This window comes from Rhinopithecus bieti, unplaced genomic scaffold (genome assembly GCF_001698545.2).
Source record: "Rhinopithecus bieti isolate Rb0 unplaced genomic scaffold, ASM169854v2 scaffold_76888, whole genome shotgun sequence".
In the NCBI taxonomy this organism is placed as follows: domain Eukaryota; kingdom Metazoa; phylum Chordata; class Mammalia; order Primates; family Cercopithecidae; genus Rhinopithecus; species Rhinopithecus bieti.
In genome coordinates, this window is record NW_016828917.1 from 32,278 (window position 1) to 52,009 (window position 19,732).

Sequence of the window (19,732 nt, forward strand, 5' to 3'; positions counted from 1 at the left end):
CCCCCCCCCCCCCCCCACAACCCACTCCTCTACACACACACACACACACACACACACACACACAGACACACACACACCATTTGGGCCTGGGACTTTGCACTACTCTGAGCCCCTTGCAGCCCCCTCCCTCCTCTGGCTTCGAGAATGATGGGGAAGTCATCTCAAATTGATTAGTGTGCTAGTACTAGTACTCGTTTTCGTTTTGGTTTTAATTTTATTTCTGCCACCATTAATAATAAGATAGAGAATAAAAGTTTATCGTGGCAAGGTGTTTAGGATATGGTTGTCTCTACCTCCCCACTCCCTGGGCAGCGGCCGGGGAAGAGTGGGATCAGTACCCCAGCTGGCTGGGAGTGTCAAGGTGAGCGTCCAGCGCGGTGCAGGGCGCCTGGCGGGAAGACACAAGGCAGAACTGATTCATGTGTGTCCCGTTCTTGGCCAGGTCCTCAATCCTTCTCTCAGGAAATCTTCACAACGTTTAATAGCCAACCACTCTCGGAATAGTGGGAGTGATTTCGGTGATGCGAGAGGGGCACGGTCCAAATCCTGTCTCCTACAGCCAGGCCCAGCCACCAGAACTCATTCCTCTCCAAGAGGCGACAGAAGGGGCAGGAGGCAAAAGGATTCCGGCCTGCTGCTACGAGGCGCATAGATCCGGCGCCCTCCGGTCCCCAAGCGCGACCAACGGGAGGCCAAATGCATAGCTCCAGCTCTAGGCCTGAAGGACAAGTTCCTTTCTCCTTGGCGGTGAAATCTGGCACCACTCTATCCCGGGTGGCCTGGCCTCGTCTTTCTCCCAGTACCTGCAGCTTCAGGAAGTCTCGGTTAAACCACAAAATGGTCATTTCTCCTTCATTTAAATGAGGTTTTGCGCAGTCCTGAATTATTTGCCCCTGAGATTGAACATCGACAATTTCTCTGTTTCTACCCAGCACCAGAGCAGTTCTGAACTCCCCAACCTGTGCAACTAACCGTGTCCAGTAGCCATGCGGTGAGGCCCAGGAGGAGGAAACTCGTGGTTTTGAACCTGAACTGATTTGAGGGTGTCAGGACCTGAGAGTTCTGAGGTTGAGCCCAATAAGCACCAAAGGCATTGGACTGAATGTGCTAGACCGGGAAGAGGGCATAGGGGACAGAGTAGGAACAGCAGAGATTTCTGAGACTCCCAGCTCTCCCCTGGAGGGGAGAACCCTCTTCCCCTCCCTCCCGCCCACCCCAAGGGTCTAGCTCTCCTTAGCCACCCAGAGTTGAATATGGCGCCAGCGCGGTGACAGTGGCTGAGGAGCACATGGACCCTATCAGCCCAGCCTGGGGAGCCTTGGCTGCGGAGGCCCCGACCCCTTTCCCTCCACTGCAGGGTCAGAGAGCATCCCTGGCTCCTAATCCACCCATCTAAATGTATCTGTTAAGAGAGACTGACTCAGGCTCTCTAGAGAGAGCACGCGGTGGGGCCACAGGCAAGAATTACCTACGGAAAAAGAAAAATCAGGTTTAAAAGAAGTGAACTCTTCCTCTCCAGCGGCGTGAACACAGTACAGTCTCTGTCTCCGGGAGGTCCTGGAGACCTGGAGGAGGTTTGAGGGTCAGCGCACTGGCAGGAAGATGCGAGAGTGGGAGCAGAGGAACCTATGTAGAACATCAGGCCTGTCCATGACAGCGTAGGTAGGTTTGGAGTAAGGAACGGGGAAAGGGAATGGTTTGGATTAAAGTGGGCACGCCAAAGCCAGGAGTTACGGGAAGGCAGCGAAGAGAGGATTAAGCATGCACAGTTTGCCCGGGACTCCGGGAGTGCGGGGAGTGGGGACGCACGCTGCCCAGTGCTCTCCATTGCGGAATCTGCTAGCCTCTGATCTAGACCTTCGTCGGGCGCGAGATACCAAGAAAGGTTGATTTCCAGACCTTGGAGTCTCTGAGATAAAGGAACGCCACATCCCTGCCTCAGTCCCGTGCATACTCGTGATCCGGAAAAGCAGCTAACGCCGCTTCTTCCCCCCAGTAGGTGAGGAGTCAATAGGCACACTCAAAGACAAGGAAATAAAGCCGGTTGTGACACCGTGAGAGCTGGTTAGCCCAACTACCCTTTCAGGGGAACGTCCACCCCACCTCTGCTGCCGAGCTTGGAAAACTGGCGAGGAGTCGCAGTCCGGGACAAAACTCCGCCCCCGTCCCCGTGAAGGCAGCCCTTGGCTGGGGGCGACTGTAGAAGAGTGAGTCTGGGGATTGTGCACAATGAGAGGGGGTGGTTCTCTGGGGTAGCAGAGTCCGCGGACCCTTGTCTCAATCCCGGCCCCTTTCCCGCAGCCAGCTGTGCGCGATCGGGACCACACAGTCCTCGCTGCAGCCTTCTGCACGATCGGGCATAGAGAAAACCTTACAGTTTGTCGCCCCCTGTCGTCCCCCGGCTGGGCATCGCGGGTTCCAGAGCGGCAGGCTAGGCTTGGGGAAAAGTGGCCCTAAGATGAGATTGCAGAAGGAAAAGAAACGTCTCTCCCACCTCCCAAGGAGGCAGCTTAGCCCTCTCCATGGCCCGGGGACAGCTACTACTAGTCAGCGCTGAGCGCACAGAGGTAAAGAGCTCGCGGATTCTGCGTTTTTACTTGGCTGGGTTTGGCACCGTATTTCAACTTGTTCTGGGCGCGGAGTGCAACAAAGTGCCGCTTCCAGGGTCGCGGGAGCCTGTTAGCTGAGGGCGCACTCAGAAACCTGGGGCAAAACTCTTCCTCCTGGGGCTGGACTCCTACCAGGGCAGAGGATGGATGTGAGGGTACCCCAGCGGCCTCGGGCCCTCGCCCAGTTTTTCCCAAGGCAGGGAAAGAAAGAGAGGCAAACTCTGTGCCAAAATCGGGAGTCAAAAAGGAGGCGCGAAGGGGTGTCTGTCCTTCTGGGAACTGGGGTTGGCAGCAAGGGGGGTTGCTGGTGAGTACTCCCTTGCTGCACGCCACCTGAGCCGTGAACTCAGCACCTGAAACTTCAGACTGCTAACCACCCAGGGGTTCGGTGACAGGGCTGCTCTTGGAGCTACAGTCGCCCCCACTTCAGGTCTCCTACCTCGCTTTGATTTTTGGTGGGAGTTAAAACAAGTAACAGGCCGGGATGTTCCCGGGGTCCATGCATTTCAAGGTCTCCAGGAGAAACCTTAAAAAGCTGATTTAAGTCCAACTTGGGCATACAGGTGCGCATTTCGGTTCTTGTGGGAAGTAGCAGAGAACAGAAAACACAGGTGGCACTCTCCGAGGGCCCCGGCCACGCTTGGGCCTAACAACGAACGCCGGTACCCACCAGCAGCAGCCTGCAGGGGCCGCAGGGCCGGGATCCGGGGTCTTCCTCACGATGCCCTAGCCTCAGGCCTTAATAGGCCTGCTTTCCCTCCTGCATGAGTCCTGGCTCTGCTTAGGACCTGCGCTTTTACTGTGTTTTTAAGAGCACTGAGCCCTGAGTCCCGTGGTTCAAAATCAAAGTCAAATTGAGTCTCTTAATTTTCTTCTTAAATTTACTTTTGAAGAGAAAAAAAAAGCAGCTCAGGCTACAAACGCACTTTATGCATCATGTACCAAGCTCCACACGTACACATGCCCTCAGTTTTGCAAAAAAGATCCGCCACACCATACTTAAAAATAAGAAGAAGAAAATTGACGAAAAGAGAAATGAGGAGCTGCTAGCTGCAAAGAAACTATGGGAAGAAAAGCTGAGGCAGCTCAGGGAGCTGCAAACCCTCGGGAAACGCGAACAGCTAACAAACCAAAAGTTGGCTTGTGCGACAAAGCAACGAAACTCCGCGGGGAGTGACTGCGGCGATGGAAGAAGGGGGGCGAGGAAGGGAGAGGAAGACTGGATTCTGAATTGGCGCCTGTGAGCGCTGCCTCGGAGCGCGAGGTCAGTGCGTCCTCCCTACGTTGTGGATCCTCAAGGACGAGGTGGGGAGTGCGTTTTGCACAGAGCCTGCCTCTCCTGACTGGGACACACAGACTCTCCAGACCCCAAATGGAAGGTGTTGAGGACCCTACAAGCTGGCAATGAAACAGAGCCCCCAAGAGCGAGAAATAACGTCCTTGGCTTCGCAGACCCATTCCCGCGGCTTATTTTCATTTGGCCTGCAGCTGATCAAGGCGGTCCTAAAGTTGGTTCTTTGCCTAGGTGTGCATGATGTTCGCTACCCTGGAAACGCTTATTATCTAAAATGAGTCGGGTCGGCAGTGGTGGATGGAGCACCGTTTCCGCTGACACTGGCCACTACGAACGAGTAATGTCCTTGGAAATGTATGGCGAGAGAAGCCAGGAAAACTTTTTTCGTTTTCCTAAAATGAAATGAATGAACAAGAATAGGTGAACATTTTCAATGTGATTAACAAAACGCTGAAAGACGAGTGCTCCCCAATTCTGTTCAGAGATGTAAGAAAAAAGCAAATTAGAAAACTGATTTGCTGTGAAACTTGCACTAGAAATAAATAGGGGGAAATTGAGTATTGGCAACAAAGATCTAAGATACTTTCTACCCTGCAATGCAGGGATCTACTACATTAATAACATTTATTTTGGAGTAGAAACATTTTAAACGTGGAATTTGGCTGATAAAAATAAACTACAGAGAGTTGGTGCCCTTTGTAGGAAGAAACGGTTTCTAGAGCCTTCAGGAGGATCTGGCATTCTTGCCATTCTTGTGTGTATATCCTCACTAGCCCCAAATCGAGTTCTGCAGATTGCTATTATGTCTCTCTCTTTCCCTGGTAATGAGCATGTCAAATAAGCCTCAATTTCCTCTTATATAAAATGACTTCTACCATGCAATTAGATCTTATTTAATTTCATTTCATCAACATGAATGCCTGCAGAAATTTCCAGACATGGGTCAAAATTCCACCTTTGCCGTGAGCGCTCAAAAATGTTTAAGTGACAGTATCAAGTCTAAATGTCACTAATAAAATGGAAATTATTTGGGAAACTTGAAATGTCCATGTGTCACATCTCCCGGGTATTTGGAAAAGGGGAGATCTAAGAGTAGCCACAGGGGTACAAAGGATAGAAATAGCATTTGTGAAGGGAGCTGAGAGGGAGGTGGTGTAAATGCCTGCAGGATTACTCGCAAAGGCAGCAGTAAGGAGGGTCTCCTGCTGTCTAGAGGATACCCCTGCAGATCTGACTAGCTCAGCTGCAATTATTGACACGTGTGAGACATCTACACTGGCCCAGCCTAATTGGAACCAGTTTGAATTGTGTTGCCCTTGAATGCAAGGGTCATGCTTTGGAAATTCTGTTCCTACATGGTATAGAACCTGAGTAATGGACAAGGAAGCTGAAGGACCCATGTGGAGCCCTTTGTCTTGATTAAAGACAACATCAAGCCAGTCCTTGTTTGCCTGGATTTGTCTAGTTTCTTATTAAATAAGACCAGTCCTCTCCAATCTTCAGCACACACCCACACAAAAACATAATTCAAGCCCTGAAAATGAGATAGGTAGAAGGTTTGCACAAAGGAACACTAACACCTGCAGGTGTTAAAGCCAAAGTACTGCCCCCATCTTCAGTATCCACTTCTTCCATTATTAAAATTATGATTAGAATTAGATGCTAAGGCTTTTATGTTTTATATCCAGCATACTATTTAGAAACACTGCTATTTTGGAATAAAGGCTTTGTTACAGGGTTGTGTAAACTCAGAAGTCTTGAAGTCCTCTATAATTGAATATTCTCATGAAAGTAGGTTCTCCTTCACATTCATTTAATTTCTCACATGTATGTCACTGTTATTTCTACCCACCATGGCATAAATCATTTTCCTTGTTAGAAATCAAGTGTCGTTTATGATGAGCTTTCTTTAAGGCACAAATGGATAATTTTTACTTGTGAGTAACTTTTTACTGTCTGCCTAGCCAATCACTTTTAACTAATTATTGTTCTATATATGTTTGTCTCTAATTGCTATGACATCCCAGTGCTTGCTACATATACATACATACATACACACACACACCAAAAAAAATACCCACACACACATATAATATGTCCGCAGCTTGGTGATGGTTTTAATTTTCTTCTCCCTCCCCCTTGTGTACGGGCTATGAAGTTTTATTGAAGACCCGTAATGCCTCCGGTTTTGATTTAGTGTTTTGGAGTTTGTGATCTCATTGCCTGGCATGGAAAATATTAGACAGGGTCTGTAGATTGCATGCAGGAAAAGACCCGCATCACCACCGTGGGTGAGTGTTTCTCCCCAGTCCTGCAATAAGCCAACTGAACAGCCATCTAGAGTTGATGTTCTGTTCTGTGCCGTTGAATAGACACCACTTAACCAGTCCTGCTTTCGTAAAGGGTTCTTTAAGAAGCACTGAATCTCAACTGGTGCTGCATATTTAACTCACCAGAGGGAGACTTAGAAGGTCCTGATGCCTGGGCCCCATCCCCAGAGATTCTGGTTGAATTTTTCTGGGCTGTGGCCTGGACACTGGGATTTTTAAGAGCTGCCCAGATGATTCTAATGCGCATTAAAGTTTGAGAATCTTTGCTTTAGGAGAAACTGGGAAGAGAAGGGCTGGTGTAACATGATACTTCTTGCTTCACAAGTGTTTTCCTGGATGCCAGAGGAAAGGCTGGCGGCTCACTGGTCTCACCTCTGGGAACACCTTACAGTGGCTCACAAAAACTTATTTAAATCCATGTCTAAAACAGCCTTCCGGGGCATTTTCACACTATATCACTTTGACTTCTCCTGGAAACAGCTGAAAAGGGAGAACACTGCCTTCCCAGGCTGGGTTGGCTGCCTGAGGTTTGTCATCTTTAAAGATTCCTTTGTCTTCCTGCCCTCACACAGGTGACCCCAGCCTCCTGTTTAGGTGTAAGCGTCTGTACAGCTTCACTGTACAGTAAGCTGGAGGAGGTGGGGAGCAGCAGAGAGTCAGTGACTGACCTAGCCACTCGGGCTGACAGATCAACTTTGGGAGACGTGGCAATGAATCGTAAATGCTACGCAATGGGAGAATCGGAATGATTTCATTGTCTGAGGAGGTGGGAGTTGAACTCGACTCTTAGCACTGTTAAATAACACTTAAATAGCACAGTTCTCTAGATATGTAAAGTCACAGGGCAATCATAACTCTCGAGCTTCTGATACCATCTGAGAAATACAGAATCTTCTGAAGGGCCCAGTGTAGTTTGTATCTTTATGACTAGTGGGATTGCTAACATTATTTCATTGCCATGCAGCTTAAAACGGGGGTGACTCTTGCACACTGGCTAGGGACTACTGTATTGCAGATCTAAGCATTGCTCTTATCCAGACCCGGACTTGTGGTCCTGATAGAACACTTCACTTATCCTCTTCCAAGTCTCAGAAATCATATAAAAGAAAGCTCCTTTTTATTCTCACTAGCCTCACCTTGGTAATAAATGTTAAAATCTAAACTGCTTTAGTTGATTTGACTTTTATTGTTTTGTAAGCTTATTCTAAAATACAAACCGCATTTCATTTTTTAAACAAGTTCCAAAAAAATCTGGAAGTAACTGCATCACTGTAGGACCTTTACATCCTCAAAAGGTACGTAAAAGTACAGCATTGGAAGCAATGGTTTTCAGATTCTTTTCGCTATAAAATGTTGTTACTAAGTCACTATTAAGACTAAAAGAGCAAATACACAAATTCTTGAGGGGCTTTGGGTCTTGTTTATCTTTTAAAATCTTACATGGACACCTCTTGAGAAGATCTTGAAATGCATATTTTAGAAACCTCATCAGTTTTTTTTAAAGTATCTTGTAAAATATTCTTTACATTCATCTACTTTAGTAAAATTAACTGTATGTTATATGAGATGCTAAAATAGTTTAAAGGTACATGAAAATTAATAATAGCAACAACAGAAACCAAAATGTCCTTAAAATGACATTTAATATTTGGTATTTCTCTGCAATACTCAGAAGCTTAAGGGCTATAAGGTTACTGGAAATGCAGTAACAGATGCTGAACGAGGGTGCAGGACTGTAGATTTTATGAATGGGTATGCTGAGAAAATAAGTTTTGACAAGGTTCCTAGGCATTTCAACGTTGGCAAAGTAGATAATTGAATTAACATCCGTCAGACTGGGAAATGCTCTACATTTGGAATATCGCTTTTTGACAGGCCAACAAGGCAAGAGCTTTGCTCCCCTGTAATGGGTACCCTATAACAGTACTGTCCATTTCATTTTACATAATAACACCTCTGGCTGAGCCCAAATTCTGTGTGGTTTGATCTCTGTTATGCAATTTTGTTATCCAAAATATAACCCACTTCGTTTTGCAAGGGGCTGGTCATTTCATGTGCGGGACATGTGTTCATGTCTGTGATGTCAGCCAACTGATTTGGGCAGAGTGAATCAGGCACTTTCGTCTTACTTTCTCTTTAAACTGGGGTGTAAGTAACTGTGGAAGAGGAGCTGTGGAATTGGCTGGGGCTTGGCATTCAGAAGAACTTTAATTTGGACGAATAGCTTTAGGCAGGGTTTGATGGCATTTTGTTACGACTCAGGCTTGGGGTTCTGCCATTTTAGGCTGTACTCACCTGCCCTTCATTACAGAGGGAGTGAGGATTTAATTAACGACCCTCTGTTCTCATTGTGCCTTCAGAGCTTCTCTTTGCAGTTCTAGTATTTAGGCTGCTAGGAAGGTTGAAGAAATCTGTGATCAGACACAATTAGAGCTACTACCCATGGCGAGTGCCTCTGCATGCGTGCGCGCGCGTGCGTGTGTGTGTGTGTGTCTATTTCATTGTCGAGTAAGCACACAGAGGGTCTACACATTGTCTTTAAGGCTCAGTATTTGTAGGTCAAAAAATGCATATGCACCTCAAACTCAGAAAATCACCTGGCTACAGAAAAGCACAATATTGACAAGTCTAGGCATTTTTTAGCTCAAAAGTCCTCAGGCTGAAATCCACGTTCTGCATTCCGCCTCCTGAGGCTTAATCTCATGGATCTCATGGACCTCAGTGTTCTCATCTATAGGATAGGGTCATGGCCAGGGCCAAATGATCTAACCACAGAAAACACTTGATGACAGGAGGTGCTGAATCACTGGCCATTATTCTCATTATACTATTTTTCCATACTTTTTTTGAGACAAGGTCTTGCTCTGTCAGGCAGGATGAAGTGCAGTGGCACAAACACAGCTCACTACAGCCTCGACCTCCTGGGATCAAGCCATCCTCCCACTTCAGCCTCCTGAGTAACTGGGACTACAGGTGCACGCCACCACATCTGGCTAATTTTTTAAATTTTTTGTCTCACTATGCTGCCCAGGCTGGTCTTGAACTCCTAGCCTCAAGAAATCCTCCTGTCTCCGCCTCTCAAAGTGCTGGAATTACAGGCATAAGCCACTATGCCCTACTTATTTTTCTATACTGTTAAAAAACTAATACAGTTTAATTTGTATCTTTTTTTTTCTGACGAAGTTTCTCTCTTGTTGCCCAGGCTAGAGTGCAATGGCATGATCTCAGCTCATCACAACCTCCACCTCCCAGGTTCAAGTGATTCTCCTGCCTCAGTCTCCCGAGTAGCTGGGATTACAGACATGTGCCACCACGCCCGGCTAGTTTTGTATTTTTAATAGAGACGGGGTTTCTCTATGTTGGTCAGGCTGGTCTCAAACTCCCGACCTCAGGTGATCCGCCCACCTTGGCCTCATAAAGTGCTGCGATTACAGGCATCAGCCACAGCTCCCGGCCTTTATGTCTCTTTTATAGGACATCTGTTAAACATGCTGTGGATGATTTGCCAATAGAAATATGTATAAACCAAGCCATCTTAAATTTAGTCTCGAGAAGAAAACAGCCCTATTTTTCTGAGTTTCCATTTGCTTGCCACGTTCTTCCCTGGTTCAGAAGCACTTCACAGGGCTGGTTTCAAGACCCTGAAGTGACACTCACTAGGAAGACAGGGTCAGCAGCGTCTGTTGCCAATAGAAGATGAGTGATGGAGGTGGTGAGTGACAGCTATACGCTCTCCAGTTTCAGAAAGCTGAGGAAGACGGCAATCCACAGCTGGCCCGGTATTTTCCTGTAACACGGGAGAACTATGGTTCTTCCTGAGGTCCAGTCCTCTTGAAATGCTGGGCCCTGCACTATACAGGAATCACCGGCTCATTCTGGTTAAATCCACTGTAACATCAAGCTCTTCCTTTGTCAGAAAGAAGAAGATATTTTACTTCTGTGTTTACTTTTATGCTTTTTTTGTCCTGAGTGTGGTTTTTCCCCTTCCTTGTTTGCCTTCTGAACATGTTCTTTCACCAGGAGCTCCCTCAGGGAATGGGCCCAGTCCCTCACAAATCAAGCCTGGGCTTGGGGTTCAGGGACTGGCTCTCTGAGCAGGCCCCTGCTTGTGACAAGGGTTCCTGACTAAGGAATAGTGAGACTTGACTCTTCCATTTATCCCAAGTTACCATTTTTCAAAAAATTCACACCTCTCTTGGGTTGCCCCCCATCTATAACTTTTCCCCATTCCCTGAAGTGCCTGATGTCTAAGATTTTAGTGAAATGACATCTTCTATTATGAAAATGTTGTACTCTTGGGATAAGCAGGCTCCTAGTTATTCATCTTTATTAATGCAGTAGAGTGCTGTAGGGAGCTCATGGCTTCTGTTCACCGTGAGGCTGGGCAGCTGTGTATTGTAGGAAACACTGCCCAGCTGCCCAGATCCCCCCACCAGCACTGAGACACTCATTCCCTCAAGGCTGGTGGCTCACAGCAGAGCCTCCTTCCCATTGCCCTACGCTAAAGAGAACCATAAAACCCAAGCAAACACCCCCTTCCTGGGGACCACTCACTGTGGAGTACAAAAGCTTCAATGGAGGACAAGTCTGAGGACCATCCCAGCACCAGAGCTCCATGGAAGATCAGCTTGAGACTGCTTTGCTACTGCGTCATGGTCAGACTTCTCTCCTGGTCAGCCCTGCCCCTCATCCCTCACAGGTATCAATCCTGAGAACTCTTCCCAGTACACCAGCTGCCTGCCGGGAAACCCAACCCATGCCATGCCAACCATGTGGGTTTGTTATGACAGTTTCCTTGCTGCAAAGATGAAGGCATGGAGATAAAATCATTGATACCTAATCACAGAGAGATAGAAGCCAGGGTGGCTCCAGCCAGCTCACAGCCTTCCTGCCCTGGCAGAAGGAATTATTCTGAGAAGGTGGGAGTTCTTGCCAAAAGGAAATGATTTAGCCTGTAGTGCTCCAAGAGCAAGGAGGGGGCAGGCTGAGCTGCAGCCGGGCCACATCAGAGTTAGATTACCATCGGGTCTCTTAGAATCTCAGAGGCAAGAGAAAGGCAACGAATATGGAGGTGGGAGGGCTCTGGGACAAATGCAGCAATTTAAGAATGTGGTCTGGCTCTGTTTCTAGCACATAGAGATTTCTGAAATGGAAAAGCAACAGAACCTTCTAGGGACCCCACAAATTAGAACTTGGGAACATAAACTATGTTGGTGGGCTCATACCAGCTCTAAAAAATAGCTTCATTGAGCAAATTAATCAAGTCATTTTGATCACAAGGAAAACCTACATCTACTGAGAAATAAATGATTTTCAGACCTTTTAGGAGGTGGTGTTAACATATAATCCATTTGAGCAAATATAAAGTTCATTCTTTCTACAGTCGACATCCGCTGGTGAGGCAGGGCAAGAGGCAGTTTCTGCCTTTGAGGACTTTGTGTTCTGCTCACCTGCTTCCTAAACTTGGATGTGCCTCTCCTGTTAGTACTTGGCAGTGGGATGGAGGGAGCGTCTGCCACGGGAAAGCACGTCTTCCTGAAATCTCAACCTCACCTAATGATTTTGGAAAATAACATTATTTTGATATGAAAACAAGTGTAGACTCTTCATGGCACAAGATCGAAATTTTTGTCCATTTGAAGGACAGAATAGAAAACATTAGAAAATGCCGCCCTGGTTATCTAGAACCCAGGCTGAGGTCCCTTTCCGGAGTTGCAGGGCATTTGCCTCTGGGAACCAGGAGGGGGTGCTGTCGCAAAATAGTTTGAACCCCACTGTAAGTAGAGGGAACCCAAGGTAAACACACAGTTCTGAGACTGAGGAGGCCATGGGCCGCCAAAGAACACGGGGCATTTCAGGAAGGAATTGGCATCTCAGACGGACCTTGACGAATGGGTGGATTTTGACAGGCGGAAGTCCAGAGGCCAAAGGAAGGACAGGAAACGTCTCCCTGGGAAAGCAAAAGTGGTGGCAGAGGTAAAGTCACAGGAAAGCAGGCTTGAGACAGTTTGGTTCAGGAAAGGAGCTGGGCAGTGTGGGATGTGGTAGCGCAGAGAGCGGGAAAGAGGGTTAAGGTTGAGTACTCGTGAGCCCAAAAGGCAGGTTAAAGTGCAGTTACTGAATTGAGGGGGGCGTCCTCTGAGGGAAGAGGCCCAAGTGGAACATTGACTTCAGCCTGAAGAGGCTTCCTGACTCACCCACTTGCATCCTGTGACCCAGGCAAGTCATCTAAAATCCGAACATCTGTTTTTCCATCTGGAAAATGAAGTCACAACAGAACCCATTTTGTGAGGATGGCCAACCATTAAATGAAATGAAAAAGATAAGGTGTTTGGCCGCATGTTCTCACTCATAGGTGGGAACTGAACGATAAGAACACTTGGACATAGCATGGGGAACATCACACACCAGGGCCTGTCATGGGGTGGGGGGAGGGGGGAGGGATACCATTACGAGATATACCTAATGTAAATGATGAGTTAATGTGTGCAGCACACCAACATGGCACATGTATGCATATGTAACAAACCTGCACGTTGTGCACATGTACCCCAGAACATAAAGTGTAATAAAACAATTTTTTAAAAAAGATACAGTGTTTGGTACAATGTCAGCTACATAGCAAGTGCTCAATAAATGATTGTTATTATAATAATATTATATAGCTATAATAGATGACAATTTTCATATAATACATAATTGTTATCATGGTTTTCAAGACTAACCATGACAGTACTGAGAAATCAAGAGAAAACCAGATGAGCTGTGAGTTCAGAATGCCAAGAGAGGAAAGATGCTCAGACAGGCGTCCTTGCTTGGCTAACGGTGAGATGATCTTAGCTATTCACTAAGGCAGAATTTCTGCAAGCCGTAACCTGCTGGCATCCTAGATATTCCTCCCTGGAAAGCAGCAAAGTCTCATTTTTAAAATCTCTTCTGAGTTGAGTTGCACTTTCACAATGTTCTTCCTCTCTGTACTCCCATCCTAAAGCACTCAGTCTTGGAAGCAACCCCTGGAAATCAAAGCAGCCCTCAGAGGATGGCCTGAAGGGGCCAGACCGCAGAGGGAATCAAAGGCAGGAGTCAAGGAGCCCAGTCAAGGGCCACCGTGGGCTTCAGTAGGGGAGGACTCTGGGCAGAATCACCTCTGTTTGCTTCCTTTAACTTGACTTTCAGACACCAACTTCTCCGCCATTGTCCGTCTTCTAGGTCTCTGCCCAGCTGCTAGTAACTGGGGGTTCCCCAAAGCCAAGGGCTGGGCCGAGTCTTCAGGCTTCTTATGTGACTGTAGGGTCAGCCCTGCAGTTCAGGGAACCCCATCTTCAGCCTGCTGTGGGACCGTGACCCTGCTTCCCATGGACCCCTGGCCTACCCTCCTGTCTTCTCTCACTTTCAAGCTCCATGGAAAGGACGGTACTGTTTCCTCACTCTCCTCACCTCTGGCTCAGCCAGCCTCTCTTGCTGCGGTCTTCCATTGCCGCTGGCTGTATCAGAACGTGTTCCAGCCTTCTCTGAAGTGGTCTTTGCATCATGCCTTGCCCTCCATCCCTTCTGCCTTCCTGCTGTCGAGGCTCTAATCTCCCCCAAGATCGCCCAAATCTTGTGATTTTTTTCTCTTCCTTCACTCATGACTCCTTTCAGCCCCTGCACCCTAAAATGTAACTATTCTCAATCTCTTTAGTTTTACTTTTTCCTCTCTGGAGGACCTCTGCTGCATCCACTGCTTCAAGCCATGCTCGCAGGAATTCCAACATCACAGCCCCCTCCCCAGCTGCCACCTGTTCCCAGAGCGCTGATTCTCATTTCCAGCCACCAGCTGCACTCCTGCCCCATGACACAGGCCTTTGGGGCCCTGCTTGTCCTATTTCACTGGTACTTTTCCTACAGTTGGAACCCCCTTCATTCTAGCTCCAGGCAACCTCTCCTAAATGCCTTGATTCACCTGCTTTGCTGATTGGATTCCTGACTCCAGCATCTTCTCTCCTCCCAAATCTCTACAACACTAACAATTCTCTCCTCCCGAATCTCTACAACACTAACCATTCTCTCCTCCTGAATCTCTACAACACTAACCATCCACCAGATAAGGCTTTCCACTTTTTATTTAAGCATCCCAACTTCTCTGGAGGCTCCCCTAGGCCTCCATCTTCCCCTAAAATGAATGAATTGAACCTGTTTCCTGTTAGTTGGTTCAGATTTCTAGTGCCTTCCTCAGCACATGGCCCCTAGTCATTTTTGATAAACCTGTCTCCCCAGGAGATCGCCAGCTCCTGGCTGGGTGCTGAGTGGTGCTCAGCTCAGTGCCCAGCACCTGGAGCTGTGCCCACTGTCTTAGGCACACAGGAAATGCATGAACAGATTAATAGAGCTGCAGCTCTGATGGATTCAAGGGGACTCAAAACCCTTTAATGGCACCCCACCACCTGCAGAGTAAAGTTCAGGCTCACATCTGGACAGGTAGGGCCCCCCCAGGGCTGACCCCAAGGGCCATTTTTGTCCTCCAGTGCCCTCTGCTCCCAGCAGGCCCATAGTGCTCTCAGCTGCTGCCCACACTCACCAAGACATTGCTCCTGTGAGCTTTTCCTCCTACTATTCACTGCCTGTCAGCTTCTCCTCAATCAGCACCTGTTGAAACCAAGATCCAGCTCAAGTGCTTCCCCTTCCACAATACATTTTTTAAATTGCCCCATCAAGATCATGGGCCACTGTTCCCCAGTGAGTGCTTTTTGCGGGGTGCACCTTGTTGCTGGGGCTTCCTGTTACACATACTAGTACACAAGCCTTCTCCTTCCTAAACAAGCTGTATACCTTTCAGACCCAGGACCATTCATGTTTTAATTTTTTTTTTCTGTTGAGACAGAGTCTCGCTCTGTTGCCCAGCCTGCAGTGCAGTGGCATGATGTCAGTTCACTGCAAACTCTGCCTCTTGGGTTCAAGTGATTCTCCAGCCTCAGTCCCTTGAGTAGTTGGGATTACAGGCACCCACCACCACTATCGTTTAATTTTTGTATTTTTAGTAGAAACAGGGTTTCGCCATTTTGGCCAGGCTGGTCTTGAACTCCTGACCTCAGGTGATCCACCCACCTCAGCTTCCCAAAGTGCTGGGATTACAGCCACTGTGTTCAACCGTTTTTAAATTTTATTTTTTGTAAATATGTAAGATATTCGCATGATCTTAGGGCCCACACGATAGATAAAGGTCTACCTTGAGAAGTCTTCTTACTCACACCCTGCCCTGTCCTCCCTGAGGTCAGTTTTTAGTCTGTTTCTTTTGTTTCCTTTTATGCAAATACATGCAAATAAGAGTACATGGTCTTTTCTCTCCCCTTCTTACCCAAAAGGCAGCACTCCAGGTACTCTTTCTGCACTTGTCTGTATTCACTGACTCCAGTGATTTTTCCATAACAGCATATGGAAAGCCTCACAGTCTCTGTTAATAGCTGTGTGGTGTTCCACTGACTGAGGTACCAAAGCGTTTTCGGCCTTTGAATTGTGTCTAGTTCTTTGCTATTTTGTGGGCACACAGGTATGCATCTGTGGGATAAATTCCAGAAGTAGGATTTCTGTGAAAATAATATATGCATTTGTAATTTTGATAACTATTCCCAAATGTCCTCTCCAAGGGTTGTACCATCTTCTGCCCCCAACAGTCACTTTTTTCAGCCAATCTAATAGGGATGGATGGTAAGTTATTATTACATATCATTACAGTTATTACAATTACATCTGCATTTCTCCTCTTAAGAATAAGATTGAACATCTTTTCACATGTTTAAGGCCTTTTGTAGTGGTTTTGTGAAATGTTTTTGTTTATTTTCATATTGGGTTGTTGGCCTTTTTCTCAGATTCTTGGAAATCTTCAAATATTAGAAAGATTTGCACTTATCTGTCATATAATATGAAAATATTTTTCTCAGTTTCTCAATTGTCTTTTGATTTTGCTTATGGTGGTTTTTTTGATGTACAAGTTCTTGACTTTTAGGAGTCAGAGCAGTCTTTTCTTTTTAATGGATTCTGGATTTTGTGTTACAACTAGAAAAGCTTTCCTTCCTCCATGATATAAAAAATTATTCCATGCTTCTGTCTAGTACTTTCATGGCATCATTTTCCACATTTAACCACCTGGGATTAACCTAAGTGTGTGGTGTGAGGTATGGATCTGTCTTTCTTCAGGCCACCTAGTAGAGGAACAACCCATAGAATTGTAGGTCTGAGCTTGACCATTGCCAAAGCTCTGAACCTGCTCTCTTGTCCTCTGATCCTGCCATTCTATGCCGTTCCTTCTATGTTCAGTAATTGACCAGTTCTTCATTCTAAAATGTCTTTGACAATGTTATTCTCCAACCTACAACTTTCAGTACTCCTCCATCCCTACTCTGCCACACCTATGGCCAAACATTCCACAAATGGTCCAGGCTCAATGTTACCAAAAACAGAAAAGAGAGAAATTCCCATTTCTCACTTTTGAGCAACCAGGTCATTCTGCCTAGGAAGGAATCTTCACTTCCTCTGGATTACCAGGCTGACTTAGGGAGTTAGTAAAGTGGTTCAAACTAACAATGGCAATAATATTATTTAGTCTTGTAATGCACCAGACACTGTTCTAAGTATATGTATACAAAGCACTTAGCGCATGGCCTGTTATATGTGTTTTTAAAGTGTTATTGTGCATATTTCTAGCTTCGTCTTGCCTTGCTTCCCTCTATGAGGTTTCTATTTTTGATATTAGTTTATTAGCTATACCCGGAACACTTTAGAGTTAAAAAATTGTCTTCAAGTGTTTTACTAATGAAATCCTGTTTATCAATAAGGCTGTCAACATCTGAACCAAATGATCAATCTTCTTCTTTTTCTTATTTTTTCTTTTTGGAGACAAGGTGTCACTCTGTTATCCAGGCTGGAGGAGTGCAGTGTTCAGTGGCACGACCATAGCTCACTGCACCTTTGAACTCCTGGACTTAAGTGATCCTCCTGCCTCAACCTCCAGAATCAATGATATTACAGGTGTGAGACACCATTCCTGGTCTCCAATTATTAATCTTAATATCACAAAGAGAGAAACAACCAGACCTTATGTGTCTCTGTATGGTACAGTAGGAAGCCCCAGGCCCATGGAGTAAAACTGAATCGGATAAAAACTTTGAATCTAATCACCAGCTTACAGGAATCATAAGATAAAAGTTCTTATTAAATGACCTCATGAGGATGCAATTAGCCAAATCTGAAATGTGGGAAATTTTACGGAACAATGGCCTAAAATATTCTGTAAATAAATGGCAGTGGAAAACAGAAGGGCATGTAACACATAAAAGTAAAATTAGAAGAAATAAAAGAGACCTAAGATATAGAACAACCAGTGGAGACGGCTGACCTTGTTTGAATTCTGATTCAAACAAATCAACTGCAAAAACTCATTTATTCATCAACCACAGAAATGTGAACACTGACAAAATGTTAGAAAATATTTTTAAATTATTGTTAATTGTTTAGGTGCATAGCAGTGCTGTATGTCTGTTTTTTTAAAATCCTCATCTGTTAGCGAGACATACTGAAAGATTTTCTGTGAATAGGCGTCTGAGATTGGCTTCAACACAATCCAGCAAATGTACAAGCTATATTCCAATACAATTCTTGCCCGTGCTTATTATATCAGAAGCCATTCAAGGTCAGGAAGCAGATCCTACCTTCTTCCGTTGGGCCTTGAGTGTAGGTTTTCCAAGAGGCATATGTTGAATGATCTGAACACAGTCACATCAACAGAGGAGCAGAGTTTGGTTGCCAAGTGTCCCTCATTTTGAGAGTTCGGTAAGTTGGGCCATCACATGAATATGACAAGATGCTAGGGGTCTGGTGAGAGTTGGCCTTCTTAGTTTTTTCGTGGAAAACATTGCCAAACCTAGCCTCAGCACCTAGTCTCCTTCCACCAACAGAAGCCTGGGAAATGGTAGTAACAAGAGTTTCATTATTGTAACTTCCAATCCCCCTTTTGTGGAACACAGGAAAAAAAAACACTATGTAGTCCACTTAAAATTGTCCTTAAGGCTTTTAGTGTTTCGTTCCCAAACACAGCTGAACTCAAATAGCTCTCTAAAGACAGGCCAGAGTTCATTGCTCTGTTTCTTTTCCTAAATGCTAACCTCCTGTTCACCTACAATTTAGAGAGCTACAATTCCTGCTTACTTAAAATACACAGATGAGGCCAGGTGTGGTGGCTCACACCTGTAATCTCAGCACTTTAAGGGGCCGAGCCAGACGGATCACTTGAGGTCAGGAATTTGAGACCAGCCTCGCCAACATGGTGAAACCCCATTTCTACTAAAAATACAAAAATTAGCCGAGCATGGTGGCGTGCGTCTATAATCCCAGCTGCTCGGGAGGCTGAGGCAGGAGAATCACCTGAACCTGGGAGACAGAGGTTGCAGTGAGCCAACATCATGCCATTGTACTCCAGCCTGGGCAACAGAGTGAGACTCCATCTCAAAAGAAAAAAAAAAGTGAAGTTTGAAGCTGAGTTTATTCATGTCATATGAAGCACAGTTTTCTAGCTTTAACTTTATCATCAAATCAGTATGGAGGACACCAATAAAATGTGTTCATCAAGGAGAACTTTTTTAGATTCAAATTGTCTTTCTTAAAGAACTGGCCTGCTTCCTCTTCAGATGCATAACTGTATACTCCATCATGCTTCCCCCACATTTTAATGTTCAATTTCAACGATTGTATTGGCTATCACTGCTGGAATAGTCATCATCCTTTTTTGACCTTGCCATTTAATTTTTTATTTTATTAGCCTTATTGACATACAACCCTACTGATACACCAATATAAAATAAAGCAGATATTTATAACTTTTATGGAAGCCTAACATGTGTAAAGCTATCAGATGCTATTGGATATACTTTTGAAAAATGTCAGGTTTTGATGTAATGAGAGGTAAAGTTGGGTGATGGCCTGGTAATTTGAGGGGAAGTCCTCTCACCATTCATAATGATCTTGCATAAAACACTCTACCTATGGATACATTTTGTTTTCTCTGGAATGGGACATTGGCCATCCCGTTCCATCTGTTTTTCTCATCTCTAGTCTCAGAAATTTTGTGTGGGTGACTTTGGACAGCCAAGAGATTATCACATTATTCCTGATAACCACAAGCAGATTCTGCTCAGAAACCACAGAGTGGCTTGGAGCTCAGAGGCAGCAATGCTCTGACCATGACCTTCACTGTCATCATTCCTAGGACTTCTTGATCCTTTGCTTCAACTGCACATGCCCCCACAGAGGCATCTGCAGCTGGCTCTTGACAGTGCAAGGAGGTCTGGGTTCTCCCACCACTGGTGGATTGTCTTGAGTCATTTCTACTCCCAAGCCAGAGCTGCCCCAGACAGGAGCACACACTGAGAAACGGCTGCCCAAGCCAGGGTGTCAACTGTATCTCATTAATAACGAACGACCCTCTAAGTGTCCCTTTCTGAAGCAGTCACTGGAGCACAGAAAAAAAA

General features: G+C 45.9%; 1 long non-coding RNA gene across 1 annotated transcript in view; it reads left to right on the plus strand.

The window, feature by feature from the left end:
• The first annotated feature begins 1,946 nt into the window (after positions 1-1,946).
• LOC108523869 (uncharacterized) overlaps positions 1,947-19,732 on the plus strand; it is a 97,716-nt gene continuing 79,930 nt past the window's right edge. The window contains exon 1 of the long non-coding RNA XR_001883913.1: positions 1,947-2,207. This is a non-coding gene — a long non-coding RNA (uncharacterized LOC108523869). The remainder of the gene's footprint in view (positions 2,208-19,732) is intronic.